Source organism: Canis lupus, chromosome 5, assembly GCF_003254725.2.
Source record: "Canis lupus dingo isolate Sandy chromosome 5, ASM325472v2, whole genome shotgun sequence".
Lineage (NCBI taxonomy): Eukaryota > Metazoa > Chordata > Mammalia > Carnivora > Canidae > Canis > Canis lupus.
The window spans coordinates 22,748,596-22,766,361 of record NC_064247.1 but is presented as its reverse complement, the minus strand read 5'-3'; the positions used below and the strand labels follow the sequence as shown (position 1 = coordinate 22,766,361).

The 17,766-nt window shown below is 37.9% G+C and overlaps 1 protein-coding gene across 26 annotated transcripts in view; it reads left to right on the top strand.

Moving 5' to 3' along the window:
- ZC3H12C (zinc finger CCCH-type containing 12C) overlaps nt 1–17,766 on the top strand; it is a 176,790-nt gene that overhangs the window by 103,483 nt on the left and 55,541 nt on the right. For 8 of the 26 annotated variants that reach the window (XM_025465612.3, XM_049109990.1, XM_035716725.2 and 5 more), the window contains one exon: nt 14,130–14,234. The exons of the other annotated variants lie outside the window; for them this stretch is intronic. The gene's annotated coding sequence lies outside the window, so the exon portion shown is untranslated. The remainder of the gene's footprint in view (nt 1–14,129; nt 14,235–17,766) is intronic. 26 annotated transcript variants of the gene reach the window in all.

Sequence of the window (17,766 nt, the reverse complement as noted above, 5' to 3'; positions counted from 1 at the left end):
GAGTAGGGGTTTTTATTGATTTTTACTGAACCTTATCTCTGTAGTAATATAATGTACTTAATTGTGGAGAACTTAGGAAATGTAGGGAAATGTAAACAATTTTTAAAACCCCTGTAACCCAGAGATAACTAACAATATTATGATGGATTTCTCTCTGATTTTTCTATACGTCAGCAAAGGATTGTCTTCCTTAAAATGAAAATAGAAAATAATGCCCCATAAAGCATAATGTACGTGGTTTTACATCATAACACTGACAGTAATTCTTGTGCTCAGTGAATTAGCCCACAAGCAGATGTCTGAAAATTCAACATGTTCTGCCTTTAAGATAATTATCAAATCCCTAAGGAGGGATAGGGAATACATAGAAAATCCCAAGGTTGTCTTATTTGCCTGGAATGTTTTCCCTTATGCTCCCTTACCTTTTGCCTGGCTCACATCCCATTGTTGAGGCCTCAGCTTAGACCTCACTGGTTTACTCTTAAACTTTTAAGATTGATAACAGTAGGTAACTCTTAATTGTGCCAATCATTGTTCTAGATGCCATACATGTATTAATGCATGTGATATTCACTGCCTCCTCCTACATGAGAATTTGTTTGCAAAAAGATAGGTCTTGTATAATTAGGATGTGATAATAGAGCTTTGTATCCTACCTTTCCATCCCCAGTTAGCATACACTAAGGATTTTCTCATGACGTTAAAAATATTTCAGGACGCTTGGTGGCTCAGTCAGTTGGGTGTCCCACTCTTGATTTCAGTTCAGATCATAATCTCGGGATCCTGGGATCAAGCCCCGGGTCTGGTTCTGTGCTCAGCTGGGAGTCTGCTTGAAGATTCCCTCCCTCTGCTCTCTCTCCCTGCTTACACACACTCCCTCTCCCTGTAAAATAATAAAATTATTATTATTCTCTCTGTAAAATAAATCTTTGAAAAATTTTTTCTTTATTTTTATTAAAACCGTTTCTTCCTAAGAACATGTCATTTTATTTATTATTCTATTTCAGTTAGACATCCGGTTCTTTTCCCCATTATTTTAATATCATAATGCATTAGTTGAATGTCCTAGTAAAAAAAAAAAATGTTTTCTGCATCTGTGTTCTTAGGATTCATAGAAGTAATGATCAAGGAGAATAAGCTTTAAGGTTTTTGATGGCCATAAAGCTTTCCAGGAAAGTTATATGGATATGTACACCTATTAGCAAAGAGCGAGAGAGCTGATTTCATCCCAAACGTGAATGCACTGTTGAGTTTTTAAATTTTTGACAGTTAGATGAGCATTAATATCTAATTTTAATGCTGACTTTTTTTTTTTTTTTTACTTAGACTTTAAATTGTTAAAGTGGTACAAGTTAATTAAGAAAAAGCAAAGAGAAAATGAAAGCCACCTGGAATCTCCTTACCAAGAAATAACTAATGTAAATGTTTGGATAAATACTCTCCTTTTTTTTATTCCCATAGGTATACTTTACAGAATTTTTACTTGGGTTTTTAAATAACACAAGCATTTCATAGTCTCCCAGTTTCAGGCAAAATTATTTGCTTAATCCCCTGTGTTTTCAAAATACAATGTATTTCCTCACAGAGCCTTGAATATTTGGTGGTGGTTCACTGTTTTCTTCCTTATTTTCTGCTTTCTGTATCTCTGCTCTCCATCTGTAATGTAAAACAGAAGATACTGCCTAGAGCATAGATTCGTCATAACGATTTACTGGTAATACAAAATGCTGATAACAGTACCTTTACTATGCCTGGGATTTTATTTTATTTTTATCTTGTTTTAGGCTCCCTGAGGGCAAGGACTTGGTGGTCCACATTGTTGAATCCCAAATCTTGTATATCACTTGGCACATAGTAGACGCTTTATGAGTGTGTTTTTTTTTTTTTGATAAAGGCCACATAGTACTTAAAATGAATCTGTTCATATGGGTAGAATGAACAAAAGCCTATAGATGATTAAGAGATGGTTTCAATAATTAATTCAGAGCAAATAACACAGTTGGTACCCAAAGTTTTAAAAGGTCGCTTAGAATGTATAACGTGATTTCTTGAGGGGCCATACACATTTACCTCCTAAGAATATAATTAACCTTATCTACCCCACTTAGCAGGGGAAGGATATTACAGAAGTGAATTTTTTTTTTAAAGATTTTATTTATTTATGAGAGACACACAGAGAGAGAGAGAGACAGAGGCAGAGACATAGGCAGAGGGAGAAGCAGGCTCCATGCAGGGAGCCTGATGTGGGACTCAATCCCGGGTCTCCAGGATCACACCCTGGGCCGAAGGCAGGCGCTAAACCACTGAGCCACTCAGGGATCCCCAGAAGTGAATTTTCTAGAACATTTATTCTTAAAGTCTTGCAAGAGCAAAACATTTCAAAACTATTTTATTTACTTTGATTTTTTTGTTCTTGTTGTTTTAAGTAGGCTCCATGCCCAACATAAGGCTTGAACTCATGACCCTGATATTAAGAGTCCCACGCTCTACCTGCTGAGCCAGTCAGGTGGCTCATTTTAACTATTTTAAATGGAAAATTTATATGGGAATTTTTATATTTTTCTATCTTCAAATAATATGCAGCTTATAATTTCATTGGTTGTAAAATATAATAATAGTTCACATTTATTGGGTACTAATTCTATGCCAGGCAAAGTATTAAGCACTTTACTTATATTATCTGATTTAGTTTTGCAACAACTCTAGAAGATTTATACTATTGTTTTGCCTGTCTTCCAGGTGATGGAACTGATACCTAGAGATGTTAATTAACTTGGCCAAGGTTATCAAGATTTCTGATTTATTTTAAACTAAATAGCAATACTTGTTATGCTTTTTTTTTTTCTCCTGTAACATGGCAGGGGCAGAGGGACCTAATGATTTATATTGATTTATATTTTTACTGGGTCTTTTCTCCTTGATGTTAGCTACTCCTTGCTGACATTGTCACTCCCTCTCTCTAAGCTGCTGTGCGTTGTGAAACTGAAGGACAACAGCTAATATTAGGTCTAAAATAAAAGTGTCCAGGCAGTGATTAAGGCCTGATGCTCAGATAGTCTAGGTTGGAGAACTGAAAAGATGATGCTGCACAGAGATAGCAGGTGAGGGCTCTGAAAGCAAGTAGATGTGGATTTGCATTTCCTAGCTGTGACCTTAGGGAAGCCTTGATTTCTCTTTGACTTCTCATCCATCAAACACTGTGTACTTTTGCAGAGTTGTTTTTACCAAATCAAGATAATGAGTGTAGAAGTGCCTGGCACATAGAAGCACTCGATGTTATTATAGAATGATTTGATTGGACAGAGGTTTTGTTTTGTTTTGTTTTCTAGTCTACTTATTGAAAGGCTCGAAATTGTCTCCTGAGTAATTGGGATTACCGCATATAAAAATTCTGTAAGATCAGGTTTGCTGTTACTGCTTTTAATATGTCCATTTATATTTTAGATTTTTCCAAAGGGCTTTCAAATCTATTACTTCATGTTTTTTAGGGTGAAGCTAAAATTAGTTTTTGTTCTTTGTTCTTAGTCATCTGTACTCATTTACTATTCAAAATTATGTGGGCTTATTTTTATCCTTATTCTGTGACTTAGTCTGTTTCAGATCTTGCCTTTTACTTTATAGCTCATTTTTATTATGTGCTTACAGGGAGTGGGTTTCCCATATAGTTGAGGCTTTCTCCTTCTTGTCAACGTAGACATTTTTTGTTTTACCGTTGAGTTTTCATTTTCATTAATGGTCTCACTGGGATGGTGATCTTAAGTATTGGATACTTTCTGAAATTTTGCTATAATTTTAAATGATTAGTACAGATTTAAAAGGCTTTAAAACGTGCAGTAAATTATCTATTTTGATAAAGTAGGTATTCTGCTGTTGCTAAGATAGTGTAAAGCAACATAAAAGTCGTGGACATAAATATATGTTAAAATTGGCAATATCATGCATAGGAAAAAACAGTTTTAAATAGGAGAAATGTTTTCTAAACTGCATTTCTATTATTTTGACTACTTCATTTTATCTTTTAAAATTAAATTTTGAGTTTACTTAACACATTCACTTTATCACATTTTTAGAATCCAGAAAAAATCTAAAATGATACAGAAAATCATCTATAATTCTCACCTAGAGATAGTTTTGGTATCACTATCTTCGTTTTAAAAATCTTTTAGTCGGGGATCCCTGGGTGGCGCAGCGGTTTAGCGCCTGCCTTTGGCCCAGGGCGCGATCCTGGAGACCCGGGATCGAATCCCACGTCGGGCTTCCGGTGCATGGAGCCTGCTTCTCCCTCTGCCTGTGTCTCTGCCTCTCTCTCTCTCTCTCTGTGACTATCATAAATAAATAAAAATTAAAAAAAAAAAAAAAAAAAAAAAAAAAAAAAATAAAAATCTTTTAGTCAATATAAACACATCTTTTAAAAAATGTGTATTCATATGTAGTTTTGTATTCATATGCTCATTTAATATGTTTTCCTGTGTTATTAAATATCCTTTTAAATGCTTATTTTTATTGATTGAATGGCATTCATCATACTCAACTACTGAAATTAGTCAAGTTCATATTGTTGAATATTTGGTATGACCAGTCTTTTTTATTGTTATACACAACAGTGTGATAAGTGTCCATGTATATTGATCATTGTACACATCGATTCTATTTTTAACAAATTCCTAGATATGATTATGAAAATTGCTTCCTAGAAAAGTTACACCAATTTATATTCTACTGACATGGCATGAGAGTGTCCATTCTTTGCACCTGTCACCATTTCCTCACACAGCCTATCTTTGTTATTTGATAGACAAGAATGGGCATAATAGTGCTAAGAAGTGCATTCCTTAAGAATGCATTTGAGTTCCATTTCTGACACTTACTGGCTCTGTAATCTTGAACAGTTTTCTTATAATTCCTCTAAGCCTTAGTTTCTATGCAGAATTGTGATAGCAGTACTTATAATCATGATATTATCATCTAATATTATGGTGTGGAGATTAATAGTTGATGTGTATTGAAGCATAAGTCCTTGAGAGATTCTAGCTACCATTATTTGTTATGAGTGAGATTTCTCCTCGTTATATTTTGTAATTTGGTTACCTATATTATACCAGCTATGGCCGGTATAAAGGAAAGTTACTCGTTTTTTAAGTAATCATCTAGCTACCTTACTGAACTTTTTTTATGTACTTTAAATTGTAGGACTTAGTTCTAACATGTTTTCAGTTGAGTCTGTTGATTTTCAGAATATGTATGTAATGGTAATGTAATAATTCAGTTTTTTCAATATTTCAGTTCTTTTTTTTATTATCTTATTGCATTGGTTGAAATTAGAAAACAGTGTTGATTAATAGTAGGCATTTGGGCTTACTTCCAATTTTATTATTTTATTTTTTAAAATATTTTATGTATTTATTCATGACAGAGAGAGAGGGGGTGGGGGGACAGAGACACAGAGGGAGAACAGGCTCCATGCAGGGAGCCTTACGTGGGACTCGATCCCAGGTCTCCAGGATCACACCCCAGGCTGAAGGCAGCGCTAAACCGCTGGGCCACTGGGGCTGCCCTTATTTCCGATTTTAATGGGACTTCCTCTCGTATCACTTTTTGAATGTCAGGGCTATTAGGTGTCTCCTACACACACGCACACACACACAAACACATATTCCTGCAAATAACTACAAAAGTTAAATGTGAGAAACTTGAAAATAGACTTCTATGTCATGGAGGAGTCCTTTAAATTATTAAATCCATAAGTATCTTTTAGGTACATCTTCAAAAATATTTTTTCAGTATTTGATTCATATTCTCTTCCTTTTTAATTAAATGTGCAATCAGTTTAAATAAATCTTAAATTTCAGCAAGGCTGAAATAATACTGCTTTAGTGTTTTGCCCCTGGAATAGAACCTTTTATTCAAATGAAGTCTTAGGATCAGGGTTCCAGTGTCCTCCTTATTCAGCCTCTTAGGCATTTTGTAGAACACTGTGAAAACTACTTCCCCTCCAAAAAGATTCAAATAATCTGTCCCCAAAATGACAGTGCTACTAAGCCTGAAGTTTTCAGAGGTTAGGAAATCTACCTTGTGATGTCATGAGGTTTTTATTAAATAGATTTTGTACTGCAGTTCTAATTTAGCATGTTTAAAAAGATGACTAAGTATGGCAGTATGTGCTACATGAAAATATATTCACAAATCTAGGTAGTATCTATCATTAGGTTACTGAAATTTTGGTCCTGGAGTCTTCTTTTTTCTACAGCATTCCATCTATCATTATATCTTAAAATACCATCAACTTGCCAATGACTACCAATGTTATATTTCTCTTTTATGCACCTGTCTTGGGACAACTCCATTTGTATAGCTGTTACAATATGAAATGAAAATTATCTAAAGCAGTTTTTTATACTTCCAAATCTGTTTCTTTCTAAGCCTTCCCTACTTCAGTTAAGTGTTACTACCATCTTCTCAGCTGGTCAAACCAAAAATCTAGAACTTCTTTTTTTTTTTTTTTTTTAATTTTATTTATTTACTCATGAGAGACAGAGAAAGAGGCACAGGCAGAGGGAGAAACAGGCTCTCTGTAGGGAGCCTGATACGGGACTTGATCCCAGGATCCTGGGGTCATGACCTCAGTGAAAGGCAGATGCTCAACCACTGAGCCACCCAGGTGCCCCAAATATCTAGAACTTCTTGATTGGTCAGATCCCCTTTTCCTCTTCCACAGCCACCTCAATGGATGAGCCTTTAATCAATTCATGTAATGAATTGAATTAACAAGATTGTTAATATCTTATCAGAAATATCTATTATCATAGAATAAAATCCATCCGGTTAGTATGTATTACTACAATTTGAATAAGCTACGTAATTTACCTTTCTTTTTTTTTTTAATTTTTTTAATTTTTATTTATTTATGATAGTCACAGAGAGAGAGAGAGAGAGGCAGAGACACAGGCAGAGGGAGAAGCAGGCTCCATGCACCGGGAGCCCGACGTGGGATTCGATCCCGGGTCTCCAGGATCGTGCCCTGGGCCAAAGGCAGGCGCCAAACCGCTGCGCCACCCAGGGATCCCCGTAATTTACCTTTCATATTTATAGAGCTCTTGTGGATAATATAAGTAAGATTAGGCATATATTTGGTTAGTTTTTGTGCCGTCTTTGTTAGGTTTTGTCAACAGAATTATGCTCACTTCTTAAACCAGTGACATGCTTTCCATGGTCTTCAGTGCCCTAGAATTATATAAATGAAGCTGGGTACTTAGAGGTTTTGCTAGAACACATCCATAGAACCTATAGGTGTAACATCCTTTTTCAGGAATGGAATTGTGAGCATAAATCTTTCATAGACTTTCATTTCTTCCATGATATTGACATTTATAACCTTTTCTTAAGTTGGCTTAATTATGGTTTCTTAATTTATTGGCATGAAGATTTATGGGAAGAATCCTTCCATTTCATTGAACATTACATTTGTCTTGTTAGGTATTTGCAGAACTCCCTACTCTTGCTCACAGTTTTAGGATGTTTGTCATTCATTTGTACAAGTCGAACCAGCTCTCCATTTCATTAACCAGTTCTACTTTCTCTTTTTTGGCTCCTAGTTTATTTCTGCTTTAAATTTTATTACTTTGTTCATTCACCTTTATTTGATTTGCTTGCTCATTTTAATCTTTCCAATTTAAATCTTTAATTCCTTGATTTCTTCTTTTCTATTAAATACCATTAATATTAAATACCATTAATTTTTCCTCAAGTATCATTTTGGCCACATCCCCAGGTTATATTTTTATTTTTCTTTAAACAGTTACTTGGAAGAGAGTTTTAATTTATAGATAATTTGGTTTTGGCTATCTGTTGGTAATGCCTATCTGTGTATCATGGCCAGAGTATATTTCCATTCTCTCTAGGTTTGCAAAAAGGTGGCCTAGTGCAAATGTCTGCCTGTATCTCAACTTTTGAAGTCAGGCAGCCTGTGGTGAATTACTCTGTGAGTACTGGGGATAAGGGTCTTTTTTATTATCCTTGTTGTTGCTTAAATACGTATAAACCCCAGGGTTTAATGCCATCATCATTTAAGGCCTGTGGATGAGAGAAGTAAATCCAATGCTTTGGACATCAGGGCTTTCTGTCATCTTTGTGTAAGTATAGGATGGTGTTAACTTTCAAAATAAGCTCATTTCCCAGTTTGTTTTAAAAGTATTTGAGTTCCTTGCATGGAGCTTCTCTGCTCCTCTACACACCTCTTGGTCCTCGTGTGTTGTCCCCACCCCACTTCCCCCACTCCCGGTGTGTTTGCTAGGATGTCCTGGGGCTGGGAGTTGAGCCAGTGGCTATGGCTTCTTCGTCATCCTCCCTCTGCTCTTCACCAAGTTAATAGTGTGACAGGGAGCGTCTTCTGAATCCTCCCCATTGTCTTCCTCAAGATTGTAAAGCTTCCAAAGTAAAAATTAACTGTTCTTTCCTGACCTGTTGTTTATGGATTGGATGAATAAACTGGCCAAGAGGAAGAGCAGAATCATAGAAATCACTCTCCATTCTTGAATGTGCGCAGTAGTGGCAATTCTAGTGATTCCCATGAGAAAATTAACAAATTACTCTTTTTCTGAAAGAACAAAATGCTTCAAATTACTGCCTTTTTATTTCCCTGGTAAGCTAGCTCCCTACTGTTGGGTGCTCTCTAAGGTCTTCTGATTGCATTGAAGAGAGAGCTGCTGATTGGTCCCAACGCCATACTCCCTCCCCTTTGGAGAAAGGACATCAGCAGGGAACAAGAGACAGCTAATGTCTGAAGTCAGACCCTGCCCGCAGATCACAGAGATTTTCTGTACCGAGAGACTAGATTCAGAGTACAGGAAGCATGTTTAAAGTACGATTTTGAAGAAGCACTAGGAATCAGCTTAGAAGAAAAAAATTTCACAAAATTGATGTTGTGACTTTGGTGGAGGTAGGAAGTTTTAGTGCTGGCCTGGGTGGCTAGGAAGCAGGTGCCAGGTTGGCAGCTGCCGCTTAGCCTCGAGACCACCCCGAGCTGCAAGAGCACCTGAGTGAAGCTGTGGCAGGTGGAGAAAGCACTTTGGAGCTCCTGAGTGACAGCCAGAAGCCAGAATGCCAGTTTGGCAAGTGTGTTGCTGGGTGCTGAGTCTTGGGCCTGAGCATTCCTCAGAATAACAGGGAGATCGTAAGTGTTTATTTCCTACCTTGGTAGCAAACGAGTGCTTAAGCTTTATGTGCACTTCCATAGATGGAGTACTTAGTCATTGATCAGCTCCTTATATAGGCAGGACAGACCCACAGAGATTTACATTTCACCAAAATCCTGGACTAGTTTTCTTCTCACTGTGTGATAGCCTCTTATTCAACTTTTTGTACCATCTCTTAAAAAATAATCAGTCCTGGAAATAACATAAAAAAATTATTTATCTTAGAACAGCTGGTTCCAAAGACTGATTCATGTGGTTGCCAAATCTTTGCTTTCCAGTGAAATAGTTTTTTGTTTACCAAACCAAATGGGTTAGGAATCTCCTAAGAGTGAGAAAGGCTGGCTCTTTCCTCCCTGCACCCCCTTTACTCCAGGCACGTGGAGGGGGCGGCACGCACACACGCACATACACACATACACAGCAGCAGCATGAAGGAAGAAGGATGCAGGGACGAGGAAGGAGACCCAGGGCCTGGCTAAATAACACTCTTTAAAAAAAAAGATTTTATATATTCATGAGAGAGACGCAGAGACACAGGCAGAGGGAGAAGCAGGCTCTATGCAGGGAGCCCAATGTGGGACTCGATTCCAGGTCTCCAGGATCAGGCTCTGGGCTGAAGGCATCGCTAAACTGCTGAGCCACCCAGGCTGCCCCCTAAATAGCACTCTTATATTTAATAGTCTTTCATCAGTTTCTTTAAGTCATTTGGTTGAACAAGCTATTCTTATAATATTCAATGAACTTTTACCCCTTCTTCAAGAATACTTCACACTTAGATGTTTAATCATTATTTTAATCATATAAGCATTGCAATACCCTCACTGATCTTACTTTGGGAGTTTTGATTTTGAGGAGAGGGCATCTGGAACGAGCAATGAGGGGAATCTTTAGAGTGAATTCATTGCCAAATGTCCGCATTAAGCCTGTAGGTGTCTCCAAGGCTGGGACAGAAGATTGACGATGTATACATACGATGTATCAGAAGAGGAGGGGGGAGAGCAAGGGAAAAAAAATGAGCCCCCCCCCCCCCCCCCCCCCCGTCTCCAGAGTTTCCAGTGGGAGATGCATTTCTTGCCTTCTGTTCTGAACTCCTGGCAGTCCTGGCCCCCTGGGTCTGTGGGGGCAGGGAAGACCTGTAGAGTTGGGGTGGTGTTAACAGACTTAACTCAGTTCACTTATAGGCAGACGTGCACACCTTTTTTCTCCCTGGCCTCACTGAATCCATTCTCCCGGCTTACATTTCTTAAAAAACAAAACAACAAAAAAAAACCCTTCTCCTTCCCGAACACCCCTCCTCTCAAATATCTTTGTCTTATGCCTTTCCTGCCTAACATTACAAGAATGTGTGTGCCATCCTTTCCTCTTCCCCAAATGCCTGCCCCTGGGCTGGTACTTTTCCTGTGGTCTGTGCTTCCTTGGAGCACTCCTGGGTAGAACTGGGGCCTTTTGTGATGTTGGGCGGGAAGAAATTTACATCTTTATACTCCTGTCCTCTCATTGAAATTTAGCATTTCCCTCAATTATGAATGTAAGTAATAAATCCACTACTAATAACAGCATACATGACTTTATCACCCACAGAAAGCATAAATGTTTCCCTATCGTGTCACAGTCCAAATAAATACTCCAAAATACTGTTTTCACTTTTAGCTACTTGAAAATCATGATAGTTATTAGAGGCCTGCTTCATCTTGTTCTTTTCATGTGTTTGTAAAAAATATGTAAGTCACTAAATTCACAATTTTTACATATTTTATTAACTATATTTTACTATACCTAGCTTCTTTGTAATGCTGTCTGGGTTTTTACATATTTAACAGCATTACTTTGGAAAGAGGTCTGTAGACTTCAGTTGCCTGAGAAGGGGGTATAAGGCACAGAAATGGGGCTGAGAACATCTGTCCATCCCTCTCTTCATCTCACTGAAATAAGTCCTTCCATGGCCACTAAATGCCTTTACCCAGTGTCTTCTTGGTCATTTTGTAGTGTATTTGTGTCATTTGATGCCACCATTTTTTAAATACTTTTTAAAAAATATTTTACTTCCTCTTTTGCCTGGATCCATGGGCTCTATCTTAGATAATATATCCTATTTGTTTTTTTTTTTTTTCTGCATAACTTTAGATACTAGTCACCTTTTGTTTGGACTATTATAATACCTTCCTAATGCATCATCTTTTAGTTTCTTGCCCCCACCCCCCAAAACTAATGCAGCTGGAGTTATCATCCTAAAATGTAGCTAGAAAACATATCATTCACATTGCCAAAAACCTTCAGGGTTCCCCATTACCTTTCTAAAATGTGGGTAGAAATATAACCTTCTCCTTTTAAAAATTTTAATTCCAGGGTATCCCTGAGTGGCTCAGCGGTTTGGTGCCTGCCTTTGGCCCAGGGCGCGATCCTGGAGTTCCGGGATCGAATCCCGCATCGGGCTCCTGGCATGGAGCCTGCTTCTCCCTCTGCCTGTGTCTCTGCCTCTCTCTCTCTCTCTGTGTCTATCATAAATAAATAAATGAATCTTTAAAAAAATTTTTAATTCCAGTGTAATTAACATATTCCAGTGTAATATTAGTTTCAGATGCATAATTTAGTGAATCAGCACTTCTATACATCACCCCAGTGCTCATCATGACATGTGCCCTCCTGCATCCCCATCACCTGTTTCCCCCCACACACACAAACCCACCTCCCCTCTGGTGACCAGCAATGTAGGGTTAAGAGTCTAGTCTGTTTCTTGGTTTGCCTCTCTCTTTTCCCTTTGTTTTGTTTCTTAGATTCCACATAAGAGTGAAATCATACAGTACTTGTCTTTCTCTGACTTAGCATTATGCTCTCTAGCTCCATGTTGTTGCAATGGCAAGAGTTCACTCTTTTTTGTGGCTAATATTCCATTATATATATATATATATATATATATATATACACACACACATACACACACACACACATATACATACACATACACACCATCCTTTTTATCCATTCATCTATGGATGATGGACACTTGGGCTGGTGTCATGATTTGGCTGTTGTAAGTAATGCTGCAATACACACTAGAGTGCATGTATCCCCTTGAGTTAGTGTTTTTGTAATCTTTGGGGTAAATATCTAGTAGTGCAATCGCTAGATTTTAGGGTAGCTCTATTTTTAACTTCTCGAGGAGCTTCCACACTGTTTTCCACAGTGGCTGCACAGTTTGCATTCCCACCAACAGTGCGAGACGGTTTCCTTTTCTCTGTATCCTCAGCAACACTTGTCTGTTTCCTCTTCATCCTCAGCAACACTTGTCCGTTTCCTCTTCATCCTCAGCAATGCTCGTTCCTTGTGGTTTTCATTTTAGCCATTCTGACAGGTTTGAGGTGATACTGTGGTTTTCATTTTCATTTCCCTGATGATGAGTGATGTTGAGCATCTCTTCATGTCTGTTGGCCATCTGGATGTCTTTGGAGAAATGTTTATGTCTTCTGCCCATTTTTAATTGGATTATTTGGTTTTTGGGTGTTGTGTAAGTTCTTTATATGTTTTGGATACTAGCTCTTTATCAGATATGTCATTTGCAAGTATCTTCTCTTGTTCAATAAGTTGTCTTTTAATTCTGTTGATTGTTTCCTTTGCTGTGTAGAAGTTATTTTGATGTAGTCCCAATAGTTTATTTTTGCTTTTGCTTCCTTTGCCTCAGGAGACATTATCTAGAAAAATATTCCTGTGGCCAATGTCAGAGACATTACTACCTTTGCTCTCTCCCATTCCTTTTTTTAAAAAACCTTCAGTAGTTTCCCAGTACCAGAGTTGAACTTTGGCATGGCTTTCAGAACTTCCCATGAACTCAATACATCGTGACTTTCTAGCCTCTTCTATAGCACTATTACTTACACAGTGTTCTGCATATTTTATTATCTCTCACATCTCTGGGCCTTTGCTCCTGTTGTTCTCTGGGCAAAAATCCTTTCTTTCCATACCTTACCTTGCTCCCCATCTTCCCCCAAGCACAGATGCATGTACCATAGTCTGTATGGGACTGTGTTGCCACCATCCATCTCCACAGCTTAATATGTCACCTCTCCAGACCTTCTCCAACCATAGCCAATGTCCTTGTCTCTGGTACTGACTGATATCTCTGTTAGAAGCATTAATTTTAATATACCCTAGGCTTTCTAGATATTCATTTACCTGGTTTCCCTAGTACAGTTTATACTCCTTAGAATAGCACCTGGATACGTGTTGATGCAGTCTCTCATCCTCATTCAGCATTATTCCTCTGATGTAGCAGCCTTTCAAATACATATTTCTTTAGTGAGCGCATGAATTCACAGCTTACTGGCTTACCCTCTCACCCAGTTTGGTTGGGTAATCATGGAACATGCTGCTCTTTTCTTGCCCAACACCACTGTATTATTTCTTAAATGTATACAGTTTTAGAATGAAATGGGATCAACTAGCTAACATTTAACATCTTAAATGCCCTAAGAACTGATGTACTCTATAAGTAATGATACTATTCTCAATAAAAATCCCTGTCATAAGAATCTCTTTTTTTCATAGAAGATTTTGTTAAATAGCAGTTATTTAAGGGAAAAAAATCATCATGGCTTTAATTTCTCAGTAGTTAATAACTTCTAGATCTTAGGAGAAAGCTAACTCAAGAAAGTGTAGCAATTTATTACCTGGGGAGAGTTCCGTGGCAAGAAATTAAAATATTAATGAAATTATGTTAAGAGAGAAGTGGGAGGGGATCGCTGCTCCTTGTCTAGAGCTACTTATTTTAAAATAATTTTTCAAAGCCTACCATCTAAATTGTTAAACTGAAAGAAATGTCTCATTTTCAATAAGAAATCCTTGCTTCCTTTCAGGTGTCTTACTGGTTTTGTTTCTTTTTTTTTTTTTTCCTAATTATATTTCCATTTTCTCCCTCCTCCCTTTACTCCTGCCCACCATCAGACCATTGTGTTTCTTCTGGATCACTGGCTCCTTCTGGATGACTTTCATGCTTATGTTCCTTCTCGGCTTTCCATCAGCATCCCCTGATTATCTTCACTGGCCGAGGTATTTGTGACCCTTACATCTTCAGTAGCCTTTCTTACAAAAAAGCATGGGTATGTTTGGCCTTTCAAAACTAAATGTTACCCCCCCCCCCGAGAAACATTGCTCTAAATTATTAATTTAACAAGACTCATATGGTAAGATCATGAACAAAGGCATAGCATGAGGCATTTGAACTCCAAGTGGCTTGAGTTTTTGGTTGTGTAAACATGTGGTAAGAAGAGCTAGTGGGACACCATCATACTCTTTGTCTCCATAGTCTGTCTTGTCATTAGTAAAGAGAGAACTTTTTGAAAGTGAGAACATAAAATAATAAGAATCAAGTTTTCTGGGGTTTTTTGTTGTACAATTTCACTTTTCCCATAAACTTTAAGATAATACTTAGCATTTACTATGTGCCAAACACTGTTCTAAGTTACCTTGTGTACTAGACCATTTAATCTTCATAATAGCCCTATGCTGTTGGTGGTGTGTTACTCGCATTTTCTAGTGGATAAAACTGAGACACAGAGCAGTTAAATAACTTGTCCAAGTTACTCAGTTGTTGGGAGATGGTATGGTATGATGTTGGTTTTTATATTTATAAATTATAATCTCTTCCTCTTGCCCATCCTCTATTCTTTGGACCCCATGCTGGAGTAAACTCTTACCTGGAATTTATAATAGAGATTCAGAGACATGTTTCAGAATAGCACTAAATCAGATCTTTAGAAATAGTGGTACCTCCATAGGAAAGCATGGCCCAATCTAGTCCAGTTCTATTTGGTACACTGAGCAATTGGTTTGTCATTGAGACAGAGTTTGAATGGGATACCATATCCTTTTTCTAACCTCAAAATAGGGGTGCCCAAATATGGCAAAGCAGATAAATTAAGGAAAGTGACAAGCTAGTCTTACAATTATTGATATAAAAATTCTTGGAAATATCAGCATATATAATCCTCTCAAAATGTAATTGTGTTTCTATATTAGACACTATTAATATAAGTCACAATGTTAGTCAAAAAAGTGTGATCATCTTAAAATCTGAATGCTGCCCACATTCCTGATTTTTTTTCCTAAATTTTTCATGTAGGAGAAAAACATATTTCTATAAATGACTTTTCAAAGGCTCTATATAGTGTGGTGTGTATGTGTATAGATGTAGATAAGCAAGTAGTTACATATAGCTAACACTCCTGAATGCTTACTATGTGCCTGACTTCACTCTCAGGTTCTTATATTTATTAGCTCATTCAGTTTCAAAACAGCCATATTCTATTTTTTTTTTTTTTTACAATTGAGAAAAATGAGGTACAGGGAGGTAAATTTGCCCAAGGTGATATATATGTATGTTGTATATATATATACAACACACACGTAGATATACAACATACAAATATACCAATAATAAAACTCTAGAGGTGTTCCCATCAATATTGGGGACAATGCAAAATAGCCAATTAATGCACTGTAATTAGACAAAAATATGGAAGAAGAGTTATAAAAATTGGTAAGGAAGAGGCCATCTGATGATTTTATGTCATATATACCTGGAAATCCCCAGAGCCTCAGTGAAGCACTGATACCAAGGAGGCACCTGGCACCAAGGAGGTGCCCAATTGCTGAGTGAAGCTGGTATTAAAAACTGCAATTGAGATCTTGAAGATCTTTATCTTGATAAAGGCGCAAAGAGGTCACTGACATACCTAGTTTTCTTTTTTTTTTTAATTTTTATTTATTTATGATAGTCACAGAGAGAGAGAGAGAGAGAGAGAGAGAGAGAGAGAGACACAGGCAGAGGGAGAAGCAGGCTCCATGCACCGGGAGCCCGACGTGGGATTCGATCCCGGGTCTCCAAGATCGTGCCCTGGGCCAAAGACGGGCGCCAAACCGCTGCGCCACCCAGGGATCCCCATACCTAGTTTTCTAAAGTTTTATATGAATAAAATAATTTTTTGGACACCAGTAGTAACTAATCAATAAATAAATGAGAGAAGGGGGGAGAAACCTTCATTCACAGCAATAAGACAAAAAATATTTTAAGATAAGCTTAGTAAGAAATTTATGTCTCTCATGAGGAAATCTAGGGAACTGTATTGAAAGAAAAAATTTCAGTAAGTTCTTTTTTGTAATTTACAAACTATCCTATGAATTTCGGGTGTACGTCATAGTGATACAATATGTTTATACAGTACAAAATGATCCCCATGAAAAGTCTAGTTACCATCAGTCAGCCTACAAAGTTAGTACAATATTCTTGACTACATTCCCATTCTGTACATTAGGTCTACATGGCTTATTCATCATGTAGTTGGAAGTTTGTACCTCTTAATCCCCTTTATCTATCTTGCTCACCCCCAACCCTTCTGCATTGGGTAACCACTAGTTTGTATCCTGTTCCTGTGAATCCAGTTTCTATTTGTTTTGTTTTTTTAGGTTCTGCCTGAGTGAAATCATATGTTATTTGTCTTTCTCTGACTTATTGCACTTAGCATAATGTCCTCCAGGTCCATCCATAGTGTTGCAAATGGCAAGGTCTCACCCCTTTGTATGGCTGAGTAATATTTGTGTATGTACCATATCATTCTTGATTCAACAGTTGAACAAATCAGCGTACTATTAAAGCAAGTATTACCATAGCATGGTCTCCACCAAACTCCCAACAGCTTTTTGGTTAAAATCTGTCAAAATAATTGTAAAGTATCTGGAAGCATGTACATGTAAAAATAGCCAGGATAAAAATATGAAAACAAGGAGAAAAAATGTAATGAGAGAAGACTTGCACATGCAGGGTTCCCAATATATTATAAGTTTCCAGCCCTGATACATGGTACAGGCACAGAACTAGGAGATCAATGGGACACAAATGGAACTGTGGAAATAAGCCCAGGTTTACAAGACATTAGTATAAAATAGGGTCCTATTACTCCCTTTGCTCAAACTCTCCGAAGGTTTTTCATCTGAGAATATGAGCCAGGGCCTTAGTGGGATCTATGATCTTGCTTCTCAAGATAGGATCCATGGGCCAAGGGCAGTGGCGTCCGCTGTGAGCGTGTTAGGAGGCAGAGTCTCTGGCTTCCCAAACCAGAACCTTGAAGATCTTCACAGAGCAGATGCTATGTAAAGTCTGAGAAATGTTGCCCTTCAGAGCTCCATGTGACCTGGCTTCTCCTGAGGGTCTCTTCTGCCCTCCACCTTCTGACTCCCCTCCCTGCTCACTTACCACCAGTATGACTGGCCAGGTTGCTGCTACACACACACACATACATTGAGGGCTTCATTGAGGTGTCTGCACGAATCTCACCTTATCAGAGAGGCCTTCCCTGACTCAGAGTTTCCTTCTAGCCTTTAACCATCATCACCTGGTATGTATGTACTGTTCATGTTCCATCGCTCCCCCTGTGAGCTTGGTGACAGAGAGGGGCTTGCTTCGTGCTCACTGTATCCCCAGCAACTGGCACCAAGGAGGTGCCCAATTGCTGAGTGAAGCTGGTATTAAAAACTGCAATTGAGATCTTGAAGAGTCCCGTAGAGAGGGAGAAATTCACGCAAC